Below are 14,658 nucleotides of genomic sequence, written 5' to 3' on the forward strand. Positions count from 1 at the left end.
GCAAGAGGGAAGAGATATGGGGACGTATGTATATATATAACTGATTCACTTTGTTATAAAGCAGAAAATGACACACCATTGTAAAGCAATTATACTCTAATAAAGATATTAAAAAATTAAAAAAAAAAGAATAAATAAATAAAATAAAATTCATGGCAGAGGCAGACTCATTCATTACACATTCAAAGGCTATGATTTGGGCTAATGAGAAAATAGGCCAATCATACATGGGGGTATTCTGTACCCTCTTTCACTGAAAATCTATTTCAAGCAGCCAAAAATACACATTCAGGAATAAACAGGCTGGCTCTTTCCAATGTCTTCTCAACTGACAGTTCAAGTGGTATGATAGTGATGCTCGGGTAGTAAAGGTTGTAGATTAGCATGCCAAACACAAGTAAAATAGGGCCAACAGCATCAGGGATGTCTATAACTAGAATGCAATTCCCCTACTTCAGATCTGAAGAAACCCAACTAGAGGCCCGTCATATAGTCTATACACGTGCCTAGAGAAGTCTATAAAACCCAGAGAGTTATGTATCTTGGTGAGCCAACTCGAATTCACATGCAGCAATTTAAAACCCTCCTTCTTCCTCTGCCCCATGGCAAAAAGTGAGTCTGTTCCATCTCTTTACAATGATTGCTTTTACTTTCCAGCATAACTATAATCTTATTTTGAAAATCCTATTCCTGACACACCTCAAACCATCTGTCTATTCTTCTTGGGTTAGCTTGGGGCTGTTTAGCAAATGTATGTCATTACCTGTAAGTGGAATATTTTTGAGGAGAGTACATGCCCCTTCTATGTTGCCATGGCTGCTAGGTGTTCCTAAATAATCTCCTTTGGTTCTTCCTCTAAACCCAATATGCCTTTAGTAATTTTTAATATGTGTAAAATAAGGGCCAAGAGACAAAAGGCATGCATTCAACTACTTGGGTTTAAGATTCAAAGTAATTTTGCACGTGCTCTTGAATACAAAAAATCAGTTGAAATTTTACTAATAAATTACACATGTCAATTTGAGGAAAAAAGGTAGTCTATGTTTCAGATTCAGACTTGCCAAGAGTTTTAGGAAAAAAGGTGATAAAATCTGAGTGGAAGAAATTCAGCCATTCTTGTCCTTGTGGAGCTGGGCCAGGTTCTCACCAAATCTCTTCAATTTATCTCTCCTTTATCATTTTGCCATTTCCCCCTTGTTTAGAACTACAAGAGGTTGGTAAAGACCTTAGAACTCCAAACTAGAGAAGGATATGTTGATTCAAAGAGCTCAGATACACATGGACAAACATGAGAAAATATAACTCACATCATTAGTAACCAAGGGAATACAGAATAAAATAATAATGAGATTACTGTTGGCTCCCCAAAATGGCAAAGATTAAAAACAGTGAAAACATTTAGTGAGGCTGTGGGGAAATGCGTACTCTTAGGCACTGCTGGAGAAAGTAGAGTTTTTACAACCCTCGCAGAGGCACTCTGGAAGAATCTAGCAAAAACTTCCTGGTTCACACCTTTCATACCTTTAGCTTTACTTCTAAGTCTCTATTCTAGAGAAATTACTAGCATGTGTACATGCATGCAAAACAAATGTGAGTACAGAAATATTGATAGCAGCATTGTTTAAAAGATCCAAAAATTGAAAACAACCTATCAATAGGGAAATGGCTAAACTACAGCTGATCTACCTGACGGAATCTTTTGCTTTCATTAAAATGAATGAGGCAGTTCAACATCATCTGACATGAAAAGATTGCTAAGTAATTAAGACAGCAATTTGCAGAAGATTAATATGTTCCAATTTATGGAAAACGATAAAATTTCTAGGTCTGTAACAAGAGGTTAAAATGAAACTCTTTTTCAGCTTTGTCTAAGGCTCCAAGAGACTCAGAACAAAGCAATAGGTGATTAGGGCTCTCACATTTCAAAATGAGCTGCTAGACCACCTAGACGGACTTGGAAAGGAGGCATCCACTACAACCGTTAGCCCATCACCCACCTCAAGAGTAGAAAAGGACTGAAATTGACAAGGCCGAGAAAGAATTTCTTTAGAATGATATGTTGGGGTAGTACTTCCATCTTTACCTCAATCTAAATAAGGGGTGCTTCAAGGAGATTGCTCAGAACACTGGAGTGTATAGGAGCACAGACTAATCTATGATCAAAATTCATCTACTGGCAAGAGACTGGATCCAGTGGCCCAGGGAGGGCCAGGCACTGAAGGCACTGCATTGAAGCAGACTGCCCTCCTCCTAAGAGCAGCAGCCAAACTGCATGTATGTTCCCTCTGGACCACATGTGAGGGAGCCAGCCAGGATCCTTTTAAAAGGGGCCCCACCTGTAGAGATGCAGTCAGCCCTCCCTGCTCATATGCTTCCGATCTCTTGATGATATTCACACACCTGCTCCAGGGGTTAGCTTTCATTCTCCCCGGCAACACCTGCATCTTTTGTCAGAGGATGCCCTCAAGCTGTCGGAACCCCTCATGTGCAGAGAGCCAGAGAGCCTGGGGATTTTGCTTGGGACTTGAAAGGACTAGAGGAATTGTTATCTAGATGAGTATCCAAGAAGGTTGAAGTGAACTTGCTTATCACATTGATAGAGACAGCAAAGGGAATCTGTTTTCTACCTGTACTCTATCGAGTCCCACTCCTTCAATACAATGTTGACAATTACACATAGATAACCTGAGAAAAGTCTGGACGTTTACCCACAAAACCAACTGTGATCTCTAGAGATCAGAATGATTAGGGTCGATAAGAACTTGTACATTGCATTCGATACATTTGTCTATAGTTTGATTTCTAAAAAAAACAAATAAATATGCTCATCTTTTTGGTAAACACAACCTTAAGATCTATAGATACACACATACATTCATTGTATAAGAATTCAGAAAAGAAAAAGAAAACAGACAAACCATAAACATAACTCCACTCCTCTCACACCCCACCTTTGTTATACAGTATTTGGGGGGGTTTCATTCCCATCTTTTTGCCTTGGGTGGGCAGGCCCTCAATGGGCTCCACTGACCTAGTTAAATTGAACAAGGAAGAGTTTCGAGGGTTGTTTAATCCCTCTACCCAAATCTTCTGTGGCTATTTTAGATATATGAAAATTTAGGTACAGGTGCAAAGAAAACAATTTGATACTTATAAGTCTCCCTTATCTACCTTAAAATGCTCACAATCTAGGTGGAGATGTAAAATAGTTAGCTAGTGGGAAGCAGCAGCATAGCACAGGGAGATCAGCTTTGCGATGACCTAGAGATGTGGGATAGGGAGGGTGGGAGGGAGGCTCAAGAGGGAGGGGATATGGGGATATATGTATGCATGTGGCTGATTCACTTTGTTGTACAACAGAAACTAACACAGTATTGTGAAACAATTATACTCCAATAAAGATCTATTAAAAAATAATAATAAAGTCACTGGAGATTGGTATTAAAAAAAAGTCTTCAGCGTGACATCTCATGCACTGCCTCCAGACAGCAGTAAAGTGGAAGGCTAGAAGATTGAAATTTACTGTTCCTCTTATGAAACCAGAAATACACATTCCTTGCCTGGAAATGAGTACTGAAGTCAAACTTGACAAGGCTTACTGTGTCTGCCCAGAAAGCGCAGCTGAATGCAAATTCAAGAGGAGACTTCATTTCCTTCCTGAGATTTATGCAAAAATCTAAGCTGTTGCAAACTCATCTCTTAAAATACACAAATATACAGTTTGGCAAATGAAATGGCTGCTAGACATGTGGAAATTACCACCTTGCTTGTTTCCAGTCTCCCTGTTTCTCCTGGGAACCAGAGAGAAAATTCAATTTCTGAACCTTGAAGCATCATGAGCAATGAACAATTGTTAGCCTAGAAATAGCAGACGAAGCCTATTACTACACAATGGAAAGTACATGGCATTGTCTTGAGATTGTGTTTACTATACCGGCTTGGTGGGTAAAATGACTCAGTAGAGAGTAGGACTGGTGTCCTACTCATTAGAAATCTTTGAGAAACCCTCTACACCAAGGGTAGCATCCAATTCCTTTCTGTTTTTCTGCTGAGTATAGGTTAGGATAATTACATGTAATTTCTCTTGACTGACTACATGAAACTTCTTACCAATTTCCACCAAACCCTCTACCAAATCAATGAAGATAGGGTCAATGGAAAGCCGGTACGATGCAAATATGCAGCAAAGGTGCTCATTTATTTCATTTAAGTGGCAAACCAAAAGCCTTGAAGAGGCAACAATTTCATGATCCACTAAAACAGCAACAGAATACACAAATGTGCTCTTGGCTTGGAATATGAAAACATTTTTCATGAGTAACTGAAACTGAGCTGAAATCTTCAAACCAGGAATGGCAAAGTGTACTTTTTACCAAATTTGTTGGAAGCCAGTCATACACTGAGGATAAACCCAAACTCAAACTTGTGCTAAAGTCCAATTTCCTTTTAACATTTTTTGAAAAAGGAGAAAGGAAAGAAAGGAAAGAAAGGGAAGGAAGGAAGGAAGGAAGGGAGGAAGGAAGGAAGGGAGAAAAATAAACTTCCTAGACTTTAAAATGCAGCTTTTAAAAGAAGATTCCAAGGGCTACTTGGATATTGGCTGGCGCTTACAAAACAATACAAACAAGTTGAATGTAAGTGAATCAAAACCAGACAGATTCCATTTCCCTTCAGGAAAATGGGTGTTTGGGGACACAAAATATAAATAAATAAAAGCTTCCCCCAAAGTATCTGAGTTTTAACAAAACCACAGTGTTCTGAATAAAAACTGGAGGAATGTTTTCTGCGCTTTGACCAGGGCTGGGTTTCAAAGAGGTGACAGGGAGGGGTAAGAGTGACCCCTCCATGCCAGGCACTGAGCCTCAGGGACACTGTTTTGATTTCATCCTCACAATAACCTGCATGGTAGGTAGGTTTTCTCTCCCCACTTTACAGATGAGAAAATGAAACTCAAGAATTTGAGTCACTTGCTCTAAGTCATTCAGCTAAGAAGTTACCCTATAGGACGTCTGTTTTAGGAAACTTCTTACACCACCCACACTCCTGCTACAAAAGAACCACTGATTTCTTTATCAGTGAGTATGCAAGTATGACTTGATGATGTTTTAATAAGGCAATGTTGGCGCACACTATAGAGCAATGCTACATCTTGTCAAGGCCAACACATTGCTGGCTGAGACAGTGGCAGTGGCAGAACCAGATGGGGGGAGGGGGAAGTCTTATCTTGATATAACTTAGGGTCACTTTGAATTCATGTCCTAACTCCAAATTACTCAGCTTTGGGGCAGGTCTATGCTAAGTGCTTCATCTCCATTCACTTCTTTCATCCTCAAAATGACCCTAGGAGTTTTGTAGCACTTTTATCCCTATTTTATATCTAAGAAGACTGAGGCACGGAAGGTCTAAGGCAGAGGCAGAGGCTAGAGAATTCTAACCCAGCCTGTCCAAGCCCTCTGGGTCCAGAGTCATGTGTCTGACTCCCCTCACCAAGCTGAAAGGGCACATCATCCATGTGTGACAGAACTGAGTTCAGGTGACTATAACCCCAGAAATGATGCAGCACTGGCTTCTTGCCTGAGTCCATTCAGACTGCTAGAACAAAATACTACAGACTGGGTAGCTTACAAACAACAGAAATTTATTTCTCACAGTTCTGGGGGCTGAAAGTCTGAGATCAAGGCGATAGCCTTTGGTAAGGGCTCTTCTCACTGTGTCCTCACATGGTGGAAGGAGCTAGGGGGTCTTCCAGACCGCTTTATAAGAGCACTGATGCCATTCATGAGGACTCTGCCCTCAGGACTCAAGCACCTCCCAAAGCCCCCCACCTACTGATACCATCATCTTTAGGGATTAGGATTTCAACACGAATTTGGGGGAGATACATACCACTTCTCAAGGTATGTGACCATCAGAACTTGATAGCATCTTCCCACACACTCATTCATTCATCCAACAGTATTGATTAAGTGCCTATGCTATATAAAAATAGGGGTTATAAAGAGAAAAAGATATTCAGGTCCTTTTCCTCAGGAAATACAAAAAACGTAACAGCCTCAAGTTGGTCACATGTCAAACTTACTTGGTTCTGAATTTGCCCCTGGCCTTCTTTCTGTTATTATTTACCTTTTCAATTCACTTATTATTATTCACTTATTATTTGGGACATATCCAAATTTATGGTTTAAGTTAGCTTGTCCTTGAGACCAGTGAACCTCATTGAGTCAAATGAATGGAAAAATAACGTGAGACCAAGGGCCTCTTTGGATTCATAAAATATTAGAATTTGAAGGGACCCTAGAGATGTATTGGTCAGAGCAGGCTAACTGCTGTAACAAACAACCCCAAAAGTTTATTTATTGTTCTCACAAAATCCAATGTGTATATTCCTGGTTAGACCACCCTCCTCCAAGTGGTGATACATGGGATCCAGGCTACTTCCACACTGTGGCTCCACCACCTCAAAAAAGAGTTTCAAGGCACCCTAGGCTTCATCCAGCCAGCAGTCAGAGGGAAGAGGGAAACTTCAGAGAAGGTACACTCAGTCCTAACTGCGTCCTCCCACTACACTGGGGAGAGTTAGTCACGTGGGCCAATCAGGCACCAGGTTACCAGGAAAAATAAGTAGATTTAGTGAGCATGCAGCCCACCTCTACACAGACTCCAATCACTACCACTGTGCAGGGGGAAAGAACTATGCCTCCAAGCAGCTAAATGAGTCATCTAACCAGGGCTGGGTTTCAAAGCGGTGACAGGAGTAGATTCCAAGGCAGTGCTCTTTGCCTCCAATATTGATACTTTCTAAAAAGTCATTGACCGTTTTTATTTATTATCTCATGCTTACTATAGAAAATTTGAAAAATACGGAACTTGAAGAAAATAATTGTTTATAATCTTCCACCAGTAATCATTGTTTATATTTTGATACCTATCTGCCAGTCTCTTCCATATATATATTGGTGTATGTATTTATATATATACATAAAATTTTAATTATAAAATATTTCAAAAGTACAGAAAAGTAGTATAAAAGGAACCTATATACCACCCTACATACACCACTCAGTTTAACACACATTAACATTTTGCTTTATGTGCTTTAATTCTCTCTTTAAAAATAAAATGGGGTCAGCTAAAACCCAATTTTATCCAATTCTCCTTCCTAAGAGAAGCCAAGAAGTGCCATCCTGAAGCTGGTATGTATAGATCCTGCATGTATTTTTACACTTTTACTATGTATTTATACATCTATAACAATGTATATTGCTTTTGTACACGTTAAATTTTTGCATAAATGATATAATGTCATATGCATCATTTGTACCTTGCTTTGTTTAGTCAGCAGCATGTTTTAGGACTTACCCATGTTGATACACAGCAATCACTCTCACTCTGTTGGACTAGGTGTGGTATTCCATTGGAAGACTAAGCCGTAGTCCATCTAGTAATACACCATTAGATTGTCTTCACTTTTTTCCCTTTATCATCGTTAAAAAAAATTGACATCAAATTATACATACAGACTTGTTGCCTGCTTTCTCCACTTAACATTACCTAGTACCCATATCTGTTCTTTGAGAATATTCTTTTTCACAGCTGCATAGTGTTCTCTCATAGGAATATACCTAAATTTATTCAACCATTTCCTCTGGTAGAACATTTAGATATTTTCCAATAATGTGCTATATAAATGATACTTCCCTGAACATCTTTTTATGTGCATTTTGGTATGATGACAAAGAAAAGACCACAGAGTGCCTGTAAAGAGGGAAAGTACTACAGTGGTGAAGCAGCCATGCTCTGGTCCCACAGTCCCTGGGTTCAAATCCCACCATTTCCACTCCTAACAGTGTGACTTTGGGCAAATTCCTTAACTTCCTTGTGTTTCTATAAAAAATGATTGATAATAACACTTGCCTTGGATCCAATAGTAAGCAGGCTTATATGCTTTGTGGCTTATTGTTTTTTTTAATTCCATTGTTGGCGAACAAGGGTAATCCTGCATCTGCAAGTCCAGCTTGCTTACAGAAAGCTAAGCACAATCCAGAGGACAAAAGGTCTTGTGAGATTGAAATCACTGACTCTAGAACAGTGCCTGGTACACAGTAAGCATTCAGTAAGAATTAGGTTAAAAATGTTTATATTTGTAGTGACTACACATGCACGCAGCACATACACACATATTTGTAACCCTATCATAGTTCAGCTATGTGATACGGTGCTGGCACACTTTAGTTCTCTCCCAATTTTTCCTTATTGATAAGGTTACCTCTATCTTCTCCCTACTTATTGTTCCATCTGGCACACCTTCCATTTTTGTTACCTTTTGCCGGGAATCCTTTAGACTCCCCAGCTAGTCCTCACCATCTGACACACCATACACCCAGAAAGAGTCACAAAAACCAGTCATTGACTTGATGAAATTCTCAGACTCTCCCTTCCCAGTTCAACCAAATGATCTGTCTATCCCAGCATGTTCAAGTGTCACCTCCCACAGGATCCTCCTCTCTTTTTATCCTGTTAATGATGTCTCACTTCTCGACGGACATCAACCAGCTTGAACCTCAGTACAGATTACTTTTTCAAAGGGATATAAAGAAACAATAAAGCACAAAATTAAAAAATCCACTTAATTTTTTAAGTCCTTCCAGATATGGCTCAATAAAACTTCATTGGTCTTGGGAGACTTCTCCTAATTTAGCTAAACAAACACTCTTCCTTCTACTTTTAGGAATGCTGTTGGACTTTGAAAAACTATGAAGCTCCTGAACAGGAAAGGCAATAAAAGGAAGGTATGGATGAGCAGTGAAGCAGTCAAGCTCAAAGCCCTGCCCTCATCTCGGCAATCAGTATGTCCCTGAATCTGATGAGAACCATAAGTTCACAAGGAAGGACTTTACCACACAATTTGTCACTACAATTTCCAAATGGACGGGGATGACCATGGCATCTGTAATCTCTGTAGAGCCAGGGGAATACTCACAGGCCCTTAACTGTTGAACACCATCATAGTTGGAACTATTTACATATTATCAAATATGGTGTAAATTAGCCTCAAAAAAAACAAGAAAGAAGTATCTAGAGAAGATGAAATACACAAACACACACACACACACACACACACACACACACACACACACACACACACACCCCTGTATGTGATAAACCTAGTAGAAAAGGGGATTAGGCCCCACCCCTCCTTTTATGGGGAAAATTCACGTCTTTTAATCTCTCCGAATGTATTTGTTTTCCTTAGCTGCAAGCTTAGTTACATTCTTCCAACTCATTAGTATTAATTCCTTTTCTTACTGCAGCCTGACCAGAACTAATTCTGTTTTGGTTTTAACAATGAAATCCAAATGGATTTCTGCTCTCTGGCCTATAACAAGTGGTATTGTTCCTATGAGGCCATGTCTAGACTCTTCAGGATAGTCAGGGAAGAGGTCATCCTTGAGTGACTTGTGTTTTTTGAATCTGGGGAAGTTCGATAACTCTGCTGCCCCCTTTCCTACCCTCAGGAGTCCCAGATTTTGTCTTAAAATTGTGAGGCTGCATGGAGAAAGTACACATAAATCTTACCTAGTTTATGATCATGTCATCCATGATCACACTTTCCTCATAAGAATGCCATTAGGAGCTGTGGATTTCACAACATGAGGTGGATGCCTATTAATGTCTTTGCTACATACCTTCTTTTTCTTAACAGTTGGCTTGGGCTTTTTTCTTTGTTTTGTTTCTGTGTTTGTTTTTAGTCTGTGGGGCAAATAAAGTGTTTTATTTGAAGGCAATTAGCATTGGTTGAACCATAAACATATCCTCTACCTTCATCCTGACAACTCATTCCCAACCATTTCTTTATCAAAGAAGGGAAAGCAGAGAAGGAGGAGGGGATAAGAAGTAGAAGATGTAGAGAAGGAGGAGGAAGAAGAGATGGAAGGAAAGAAAGGAAGAAGGGGGGAGGGAAAGAAGGAAGAAAAGAAGGGAGGAGGGAAGAGTATCCATTGCCATAGTATCTCAAAGAAAACGATGTATGGAATACAAAGACTTCAACTTTATGCCCAGTAAGGCCCCCAACTCTCAGTACATTCTACTGAGAGGTACAGATTCACAGTTTATGCCACCCTTAAGGCATAAAACAACTAGCTCCCTTAAATACAGCAAGACTTACAGACCATGATAATGAACAAAAAGAGATCCATAGAGTCCCTTTAAAGTGTCAATATTGCTTAGCATTTTTAAATGATTCAGACTTACATTTCTAGGCTCTTCTTAATATGATGAAGTTTGCTTATACCAAACAAAATGGAGTTGTCTCGATTGGAATTGAATCTGCCTCATGGTAACTGTTGCATAAGCACGACCTTGTAGGGAGGTAGCATGGTGCCAGGAAGAGCAGAGTCATGGCCACCTGGAAGTGGCCCCACCCTGCCTGACAACTGCGTCCACCTTGCACAATCCATTTAACCCCCTCAGAGCCCATTTCCTCCTCTGAAAAACTTACTACACAATCTCTCAGGGTCCTCCCTGCACTGAGAGGTCGAAAAGCTTGAAAACTAATTCACTTCTAATGTTCCCTTCATCAGTAAAATTGAAAAACAATACCTATTCTAATAGCACGGCATGTGAAATACCATAGACATGTAAATCCATTGCATAAATTTTAGAGAACTTTCAGTACATTCTACTTAGAGGTAGACAGTCACAAAGCCTATGAATCACAGCTTCCAAGAGTCCATGGTTTATGGTTCCAGGATTCATGGTTCTATGACTCCAAGATCTTGCTCTAAGAGAATAAATTGCTTGAGACACTAAAAGAGAACGTCCTTGAATTAGACACATATTGAGTATCCAGGATAGTGATGAGCCTTGGAGACAGTCCTGGAAGGATCTATTGCCACTCTGTAATTCAGCCCTTGATATACGAAGATTTGGCACAGGTGGTTGTAGGGAGGTGGTGGTTGGATAAGATACGAACAATTGAAGAGTTTCAGGACATTTCTGCCATTAGCATTATTCCCACTCTCTGACTTCTGGGAACTGCCACCCACTTACACCTGGCTATTTGGGGGAACACAAGGCAGAAAGATGCCAGAATGGGACATTTTCTTATCTTGAACCCCCATCTAGTGCCCCCAGCTGACTTGGAGATGGAATGACAGTGACAGAAAAGGTCACACAGCTAGAAGTAGACTGAGTATAAGGACAGGACACATCCAGAAATGCAACAGGAGCCTGGTGAGGCAGATGTCACTCACTGCATGTAAAGGACAGTAATGAGAAATCACTGGGTTCATCCTTCTACATGATAGATGTTAATATTGCTCCAAGCATTACAAAAAGGTTGCATTAATGGTCTGCTGTTGATTTTCTGGGTAAGGTTGACTCCTGTCCTCCAGGTCAAGAGAGGAGGGACCAGCAGGAATCCTGAGAACACAAGAGGAAGACTGTGCTCCAAGCTGAAAATGATGAATAGAATACTGGCTTGTTAGAGTTACGATGGCTCAAGAACACCAAAGCGTATGCTCCAGTGGATTGGAAGGCTGTTTCTGGATGAATTACACAAGACTGCAGCACATTTGCAGTAGAAAAGGTAAATATTGAAGTCAGCCAAAAGATAAGAATATCTGACCCACAGGCAAATAACAATGTATAAAGATCGTCCTTTATTTTTTTCTTTTTAAGGCTGTTCAAATTAGCACGCTGAATCTTTTCTTTTGGCTGACAGAGTCGGAAGGCAACTGACACCCAAAGGGGAAGAAATACCCAAAGAGAAGGGCAAGTTTTTGAGAAGTTAAATCATCTCTTCCATTTCTTCCTTATTTAATAAGAAAGCCACAAGGAACAAAGCCACAAATATACAGTTGGCTTTCACTTTGCGTGTTCACAGTCCCTTGAGAGTTAACAAACTAGCTAAGGTGCAAAAAGTCTTGTCAGGACATGGTCAGGATTTAGACTAAAAGGCCTGGAAGGGCCTGGTGAAAGCTCTGTGGATGGAGATGTTCTGGTGAGCTCCCATATCTGGGAAGCCGGGTTCACCAACAGTCAGAACACTCAGCATTTCCTACTGGCAAATTCCTAGGCAGTCACCGTGTTGGAAATCCTGAGTAGTCCGATGGCGTCATCCCTATTTTCCAGACCAAGAGATGAGGATGAAAGTTGATAAGTCATCCATCCACCACCTGCAGCATCAGGGAGTACCGGGATCAGGTCTCAGCCTCTTCTGCCAGGACCACACCCACAAGTCTGCTCCCATGAGGGCTCCCAGAGCTTTGCTTGGTGCCTACTCGCCTCCACTGACTGCTCCTGTCTGCCCCGCAAGGAGACACTCACCGGGAGCAGAGAACAGCTACGATCGAAATGCTTGCAAATCCCTAAGAGTTTCTGAAATCCCCAAGGTACTATTATAACCACCCCTCCCCACAAACCCTGAGGAATTGGACAGGCAGGCAGGGAGGCTCTTTGGTGGGAAATGGAGGAGTAACTTGGCTATTCTCTCTTCTCCTTGCCTCCCAAGAAGTGGAGGAATAGCATAACGCTCCCTCCTTGTCACCCGTCCACCACCAGTGTCCAGGAACCAGAAAATTCACTTGTGTAGTTTGTGTCCCCTCACCCTGGATGCCAACCAATTAGTATGAGATATACTGGGGGAAGCAAAACCGAGGTTTCCTTGCTTTTTTAAGATGTGAGGCAAATGTATACTCACTTTACACTTTCATAAGAATTCTTCAGAAAGAAACGAGGAGGCTTGGGGGCTGGGATATGCTGTCTCTTCCGGAGCCTGGATGACCTTCAACAAGGCAAATTAAAGGCACCTGTATTGGGCTCTGGCCCACACTCTCCACTGCTCCCTCCTTTAGCCATATGTGGAAGAGTTTTCACTTTTTGCAATAATTCTTCATGGAAGAAGGATGAACGTTGCCCTTAATGAAGTTTCAGAAAAGGAATCTGACCCTTGCTCTGCCACCCAGATGCAGCATCTTTGTAAACAGCATGGCAAGGGTCTTTGTAAGATGTATAGGAAATGGCAATTGGCAGAGCAAACATTAGCTCCTAATCTGGCCCCATAAAGCTGTCCCGTTGTCTTTGTAGAGGTCTCAGGGAATGTTATTGAAAACAAAGGAGAGATCAATACCATGCAGTCCACTGCCAGCTGTGGGCCTCCAAAGTGAATCCACCTGGGTTCACCTACCTCTCAGAAGATTTTAGTTTGTGTCGGCTTCAACCACACTGCAATCTGTTTATAGGCTCCTCCCCAAATCCTTAGAAGAAAACTGTCCCTGAAATTAGTCTGCAAAGACTCTTATCTACAAGGTGGTGGTGATGCAAAGATTTTTAATTAAGAGAAAAATGATAGGAAAGAAATGGTCATTTTCTGCGTATCAGGTAGTGAATTTGATACTAATACTTGTTAGATGTGGGACAGCCCTCCAAGGTGAGTATATGAAAGGCAGCTCTACCGGTAAATGTCTCCAATTACGAAGAACTGAGTCATTAATAGGGAGTGGCCAGATTAATTATGAGTGTGGAAAGGAAAGAAATGAGAAGCAACATTTCCTGAGAATCGGGTTTTGTGCAACAGAATATAAAGACTTTATTACAGAGAAGGGAATGATTAACGACCGAACACCTTCCTCCCACCTTGAAAAACAAATGTTCCAAGTGATTATTTCACAGACCTTGCCCTTAGAACCTCCTCCTTTCCTGCCCCATATGAAACAGCATACAAGTTAACATGCCAACTAAGCCTCCCCAGGGCAACCTTCCTGGACATTCTCTTCTGTAGGAGATGTGAATGAGATGCTGTGCAGGGGCTTTTGCCAAATGAAAGAGAGTTTGTGCTTCTGAAGTCACAGCCAGCCCTCCCCCACCCCCAGCAATTCCTTTAATTTAGGCTTGACAGTCTGTCTCTTCACCCTTCACTCTTCCAATGCTTATTCTCTCATCGCGAGAGGGAAATGTCAAGTTCTCAGCAGAAGGGGGAAAAGTTTCTGCTATGCATCTAAATGTACTCATCACACAAAAGAGCCCCAGAGCTGACTTGCCCCAGTTGGCTTTAGGGGACAAGCTTTGGCCCTCACCACCCTGAGGACAAAAGCAGGCACACAGAAACGCCACAGCAGCTCCTGGCATGGCCCCTGTCAGGCCAAGCATTCATGCCGGGAGTGTGGAATTTCCCTGTCATATAAAACCACAGCGGGGTCAAGAGGCAGATACACCAATCAAGGAGCAGAGTGGGATCTTTCAATGCTTCGATGCTGGGGGAGGTGAAGCAGTCCTTCTGGCAGGTTTAAATGTCCAGGCAAAATAACTTTACTCCTTTAGTGAATCACCCAGCAGATTGACAATGAAATTAATAATAAAAATGTACTGAATGCCTACTCTGTGCAGGGCACTAAGATAAGAACTTGTCAGGGCTATAAAGAAGTGGAGTCTCACTCTAATGAGGGTGTAAATCCAGGCAATTACGATGAACCGTACATGGCAGCATATGCATATCCCATGAGTGACAGTGGCCTTTCCAATAGCAATTACCCTTCCTCCCCTGCTAAGAGAACCTTGACACTGTTCACCTATCAGGTGGCTATGGGTTTTCCTAAAGGGTGAGCTTCCTCACAGCCCTAGTGGGGGAAACTTGACTGGTCAAAACCAATGGTTCTGAAT

At 41.3% G+C, this 14,658-nt stretch overlaps 1 long non-coding RNA gene across 1 annotated transcript; it reads right to left on the reverse strand.

Annotated features, from left to right (window-relative positions):
- Positions 1–5,903: 5,903 nt before the first annotated feature.
- LOC307052090 lies at positions 5,904–9,729 on the reverse strand. Its single transcript, XR_013810853.1, has 3 exons — positions 9,687–9,729; positions 7,360–7,475; positions 5,904–5,975 (listed from the first exon to the last, which is right to left on the reverse strand). It is a non-coding gene; the product is annotated as an uncharacterized lncRNA (long non-coding RNA).
- Positions 9,730–14,658: the final 4,929 nt, after the last annotated feature.

Source organism: Hyperoodon ampullatus (genome assembly GCF_949752795.1).
Source record: "Hyperoodon ampullatus genome assembly, chromosome: 4".
NCBI classification, from domain to species: domain Eukaryota; kingdom Metazoa; phylum Chordata; class Mammalia; order Artiodactyla; family Ziphiidae; genus Hyperoodon; species Hyperoodon ampullatus.